Here is a 6,989-nt window from a genome sequence, read left to right as displayed (position 1 = left end):
AGTGAATCGTAGACCTACATATAAAACCAAAAGCTATAATATTCCTGGAGGAAAAAAATAAGAGAAAATCTTTGCAACCTCCTGGTGATCAAAATTTTCTTAAATAGGAAACAACAGCAATGAACCATAAATTTTTTTTTAAAAAAATTATAAATTGGACTTAATTAAAATTTAAAACATATTATTCTAAAGACATAGTGGAGAAATGAAATGGCAAGCTATAACCTAAGAGAAAATATTCAAAACACATAAATTAGAAAAAGATATAAAGAATGCTTACCACTCTCAAGGTCCCAGGATTAGTGCAGTTCCTACCACAATGGCAGCCTTTGCTATGGAACCACACGTGCGCATGTTGGGATCTGAACCAGTGACGATGAGTTCATCCACATCTCCAAAGCTAGGAGGTAATGTCCAGCTCTTACCTGTCTTTTTAATGATGGATTTTCCAGTGACTCTATAAGTTCAATCAATTAGTGGTCCCAGTAGGAGTAATGGAAATTAGATCACGTTTACTTGCAGGTGGCTCATCACCGCCATAGCCAGTTACACCAGCTCATAAAGATAAAAGTGGAGCTCCACCAGTTAGAAGTATATGTAAAATGAAATCTCTAGACCAGGGCTTGGAACAACACTCTTAACTTCAAGAAGAGAGTCAAACATTTTATTAATGCAGAGTCCTCTTGGAGGTAAGACAACTACTCCTGCAACCGGGCAAAGTATATTTAGTCTAGCATATATTGGTCAGCCATGAAAGACAACATTATCTCCTGCCCACTCGGATCCTATACTCAAGGAGATCCCCTGACTTCAGAAGGTCACCTCAGTGACACTTGAGTGATTGTGTTTGGGTTTCCTCAAGTATCTGCTTTTTACATATTATAATTTGTATAATATGCAAATATCTTAAAATATGTTATTTATAACACACAGGAAAATGCATATTTGTTATTAATCTAAACTGTAGGCCTAGAAAGCCTTAAACAAAGACAGGATAATTTTTAGATAATTCATCATGATTGGTGTACAACCATGTTTTGATGCAAGTGTTATAGAAAACAGTGACAGATGTGCTTTATCATCTCCATCTTCAGCCTTTACATCACCAATCAAAACCTTAGGTAAACCAATACAACCTGGAAATACTCCTAGCATTTCTATACTGAGACCTCTTTCTACAGCATACAGAGCTTCTATTAGTGACAATCAGGTTATTTCTAACAGAAAAACACCTAAAAACAATGAGAGTCTTGTATCCAAAGCAATAGAGCACATGTTTGGCTGCTAGCATGAGAAATTAGAACTCAGTGACCAAACAGAAGGTTGCTACACTAAAACAGAGTTAGCAGAGCACTGCTCATTTCCACCACTTAGTTATATAACCACTCCTGCAGTATTGAATAGCTATTGCACACTTCTTTTAGAAAGAATCCTTTTTCTTTAAGGACATAGCCTGTTGCCACTCACAATTTAAAGGATGCTTGGAATCCATTTTAAAGAAAACTAAAAATCCCTGTAAATAGGTTTTGTGCTATCTGTGATCATGCATGTTTATTTAAGCACAAAAAAAACAACATGATTACATTATTATTAAATAATTGAATTTGTGGCAAGGCTTCAGAGTCTTCATGAGAAGGTAGGTGCATTTCATAAATTATAGCTGTTTCTACACAAAGATTATTATTAGCAATTTGAATTATGGTCTTTTAATTTGGATAGTTAATATTATCTTAGTTTATATATATCCTTTCATGGATTGTCATCTTGTTGTATTATAAAAACAATACATTATTTTTAAAAAACCTACTACTTAAGTTTCTTGATAAAAACAAACTGTCACATTATCAGTGATAAAATGCTTACAACTCAATAACAGAACAATAAACAATTCAGGGCCGGGCGCGGTGGCTCAAGCCTGTAATCCCAGCACTTTGGGAGTCCAAGACGGGCGGATCACGAGGTCAGGAGATCGAGACCATCCTGGCTAACACAGTGAAACCCCGTCTCTACTAAAAAATACCAAAAAAAAAACTAGCCGGGCGAGGTGGCGGGCGCCTGTAGTCCCGGCTACTCGGGAGGCTGAGGCAGGAGAATGGCGGGAACCCGGGAGGCGGAGCTTGCAGTGAGCTGAGATCCGGCCACAGCACTCCAGCCTGGGTGACAGAGCGAGACTCCGTCTCAAAAAAATAAAATAAAATAAAATAAAATAAATAAATAAATAAATAAACAATTCAGTATATTTTTAAATGAGCAAAAGAGTTTGTTATCTTGAAAGAGAAAGTACACAGATGACCCATAGAAAGGGTATAAAACATCATTAGTCTTTGGGGATGCAAATTCACCACAACCCATGCAGAAGAATGGGCAAAATGAAAATTAAAAAATTAAAGCAGAAGCAGAAAAGATATGGGGCAACTGGGACTCTCCTTCATAGCCAGTGGGAATGTAAAATGGTATAATCACTTTGGAAAAGAGTTGGAAAGTTTCTTGTAAACTTAAATATATACTTATCAGACACATGAGATATTCCTTTCCTAAGTATTTACCGGGGAGAAACCAAAATGTGTAACTGCACAAAGACCAGGTCACAAGTATTCATAACAACTTGATCTGAAATAGACAAAAACTCTAAACAACCCAAATGTCCAACACATGATGAGTTAACATATTGTGATATATCCATTTAATGACACACTACTTAGCAATGGAAAGAAACTATTAATTCATGCTATAACAAGGATGGATCTCAAAATCATTATGCTAAGTGACAAAGCCAGGCCAAAAATCAAAAGCAAAAAGGGGGAAAATAAACACATCTTATAAATCCATTCATATAAGATTCTAGGGAATCAATGTCTTAGCCCATTTAGACTGCTATAACAAAATACCATAAAGTGGGTGGCTTATAAACAATAGAAATTTATTTCTCAGAGTTCTAGAGGCTGGATGTCCAAGATCAATGTTCCAGCAGATTCAATGTCTGGTGAGCTCTGTTTCCTGATTTATATATAGCACTTGCTTGCTGTGTTCTCACATGGTAGAATGAGCCAATTAGTTCCCTTCACATTTGTTACATTCATGAGGTCTCTGCCTCCATGACCCAATCACCTCCCAAAAGGATCCACCTCCTAATACCATCACTTAGGGCTTAGGATTTTAACATGTGAATTTTGCGGGGACACAAACATTCAGACCATGGCAATAAACTAGTTTATAGTGACAAAAAGCAGATCAAATATGTGGGTGCATGAGGAGTAGATTACAAATGGGTCCAAAGAAACTTTTAGAGAAATGGAAATATTTGTTATCCTGACGGTGGTTATCATTTCCCAGGTGTGCACGCATATGCCAAAAGTTATCACATTGTATACTTTAAATATGTGAAGTTTAGTGGACTTCAGTTATACTTCCATGAAGTCTAAAAAGGCAAAAAAAGAAAAAAAAAACCTTTTCAGTTAAAATTATATACACTTTAGAGTAGGTATTTATAATTGAAAAAGACACTTCTATTGTAAGTTGCCAAAAGCTTATTTCTTTGATGTCATTTTACCTATAACTTATATCTGATAACCACTAATAAAGGTTGCCACTTGTTGAATAATTGTATGCTTATTCAGATTTTTTAAGGGATCAGAGAAATACCTTTTACCATTTTTAGAAAACTTAACTAACTTATCTAAATTTAAACCTATTTAAATGACAGATTTTCTAGTAAGAAATTATTAGATTTGTAGCAATAAAGGAATGATGCAAATTTGTCTATTCCTTTGGATTTTAAGTTTATCTATTTTTGAAACAATTTTTCAAAATTGTCGTTGAATATACTAAAAATCACTGAATTATATACTTTAAGTGAAAAGCAAAACTTATTTGTCAATACATGTTTACCTAAACGAGAAAATTGGGAAAGTATTATGGAAAGGGAGATCGGCAAAATTTTAAGGACCTTGAATATCAATCACACTTTAGTTTAACATGCAATTCATGTTTTATTGTGGAAGATTTTGAACGGGGCAGTAGCTTATCAAGCTATGCCTTGAGAAGTTTGTTCTGGCAGTGGCATATGAAGTGGTTTGATCTTGGGAGAGAAGAAAATCCTGTTACAATGTAATTGAAATAAATTGAATGGAAAATTACAGAGGCTTCAACTAATTAAAAGTAGCAGTACTAATAACTTATTTTTAAAGTGAGTGGGTGGATAATAAGAGAGTTTAAGGCTTTGCCACTTGTTGGTTGTAGGGAGTAATGAGAAGTGAGTAATCAAAAAGAACTCTAACATTTTTTTCAGTGTCAGGAGGAACAGAGTTTTCACGAAAGAGTCAAGGGAGAATGCTGTAATTCAATCCAATAACAGTTGAGGGGGTTGTCTTGAGTACTCTTTTTTGTTTGATTTGGAGGTCATGGGCAGTTTTGTTACATGGGTATATTGCGTGATGCTGAGGCTTGGGGTATGGATAGTCTCATCACCCAGGGAGTGAGCACAGTATCCAGTAGGTAGTTCTTCAGCCCTTTCTCCACTCCTCTCTCCCCACTCTAGTAGTCCCAGTGTCTATTGTTCCCATCTTTATGTCCATGTGTATTCAATGTTCAACTGTCACTTATAAGTGAGAACATAAGGTATTCAGGCTTCTGTTCCTGCAATAATTTGCTTAGGATAATAATCGCCTTTAGCTGCATCCATGTTGCTGCAAAGCACATGACTTGGTAGTTTTTCATGGCTGCATAGTATTCCATGGCATATATGTACCACATTTTTTAAAGCCAGAGTGTTCTCTTACCCCCACTCCTGAGGATTCTAATGTTCAGGTTTAGGCAGGCCATTTAGTTAGATAGTACAACTGACCATAGGGAAGACAAATCCATATATTTCTGTAGAGACCCTAGGTAATAGTTTTCATTTTATAGCTGCCTAGTGTTTGAACTCCCTTGTCTATAGTTAGAGAGTAGAACATTGTTTTTGTTTTATATAAAAGATCAGGTATTTGTTCCCCCAAATTCCTTGACCTTAGACCTCAGAGACTTGTCTTAAACTTGGACAATCAGTTGTTCCCTCTCAGGGCATGCATCTGAGGTGGCTGACACAGAAAGAGAGAAGATAAAAGTCATGTCACCACCAACACTCAATATCTTTGCCCACTGGTGGCAGAGGCAGCATGTATTCAGGTGTAACAGGACTGTTGGCAGCACAGAAATCTGACTTGTCCTGTGGCCAGGGCTAGATAGGCCTTATTCTGAATGACCTTCCTTGGTCCCTGATTGACTTTAATAAAAATGGCTTCATTGAGATATAGTTCATACAACACAAAATTCACCCATTTAAAATTTACAACTTAGTAGCTTTTAGTATATTCACAGAGTTTGCAACCATCACTATGATATAATTTTAGGACACTTTCATCATCTAAAAGAAACCCTGTGCCCATTAACAGTCAACCTTCACCTCCCTCCAAACAAATATTAATATTATTCTCCCTTCCATCTCTATGTATGTTTCTACTTTGGACATTCATTAAAAGAAATCTGACAATGTGCAATATTTTGTGAGTGGCTTATTTCACTTAGCATAATGTTTTCAAAGTTCCATGTTGTTGTATGTATCAGTACTTCACAGCTTAATTGCCAAATGATTATATGGATAGATTACATTTTATTTTTCCATTCATCAGTTGGCAGACATGTATGTTGCTTTCACTTTTTGGCTATTATGAATAATGTTGTTATGAACATTTGTGTGTATGTTTTGATGTGGACACACATATTTTCATTTCTCTTGGCTACACAGGAATGGAATTGCTGGGCCATACGACGACTCCCTGTTTAACTTTTTCTTCCCTTCTGTTTTAACAGATGCGTTTCACTGATAGCTCTATTAAAGTATAATTGACAAATAAAAATTGTATATATTTATGGATTTACAATGTGCTGTTTCATTATACACATACATAGACACACACATTGTGAAATGATTAAAACAAGGTAACTAACATACCCATCACCTCACATACTTATTATTTTTGTGTGATGATATTTAAGATCTAATCTCTTAGCAATTTTACAGTAGACCATACATTAACTATAGTCACTATGATGTACAATAGATCTCCAAAAGTTGTTTATCCTGTCTAACTAAAATTTTGTCCCTTTAACCAGCATCTCCCTCTATCCTTCTCCCACTCCCAGTCCTGGGCAGCCACCATTCTAATCTCTGCTTCTATAAATTCAACTTTTTTAGATTTCACATATAAGTGAAATTATGCAGTATTTGTCTTTCTTTGCCTAGCTTATTTCATTTAGCATAATGACTTCCAGGCTAATCTGTGTCATTGCAAATGACAAAAGTAACTTCTTTTTAAATACTGAAATGTATTCTATTGTATCTTTACTCCACATTTTATTTATCCATTCACCCACCAATGGACACTTAGAATGATAACATTTTGAGGAACTGTCAAACTGTTTTCCAAAGCATCTTCACCATTCTACGTTCTTGCCAGAAATCGATGATCATTCCAATTTCTCCATATCCTTGCCAATACTTCTTATTATGTGTCTTTTTATTGTAGCCATCCTAGTGGGTATAAAAGGTTTCCTTGTGGTTTGACCTTACCTTTGTAAAAATTGGGCATATTGTTGAATTGTAAGTTCTTTCTTGCTTAATTTTTGAATCATTTGCATAGTCTTCCCATCTGTTCTTTGTATGATCTGACACTCTTTTGTTAAATTGCTTTTCTACTTAACTGGAGCACAGTTGGTATCTGCTCCTTGCAAACAAGAACCAGAGACTACCTCTAGATATGTAGAGGTAGAATTTATCCGAACAAAAGTGTATGAGATAAATCAGGGGGACTATGCAAAATTTAAGGAAAAACAAGTGAGTAGGAAGTGGGGGAATAAAGAGTAACTGGAATATTTTTAAAACCTCATTTTTGATGGTGATAGAGAAAAGAGAAATAGAATAGTAGCTTGAAGCATTACTAAGTTTGTTTACT

General features: G+C 35.5%; 1 pseudogene; it reads left to right on the top strand.

Moving 5' to 3' along the window:
- Positions 1-319: 319 nt before the first annotated feature.
- On the top strand, positions 320-910 carry LOC139362780 (nucleoporin NUP35-like; annotated as a pseudogene).
- The last annotated feature ends 6,079 nt before the right edge of the window (positions 911-6,989 follow it).

This window comes from Macaca nemestrina, chromosome 4 (assembly GCF_043159975.1).
Source record: "Macaca nemestrina isolate mMacNem1 chromosome 4, mMacNem.hap1, whole genome shotgun sequence".
In the NCBI taxonomy this organism is placed as follows: Eukaryota; Metazoa; Chordata; class Mammalia; order Primates; family Cercopithecidae; genus Macaca; species Macaca nemestrina.
This window is presented reverse-complemented; position numbering and strand designations above follow the sequence as displayed.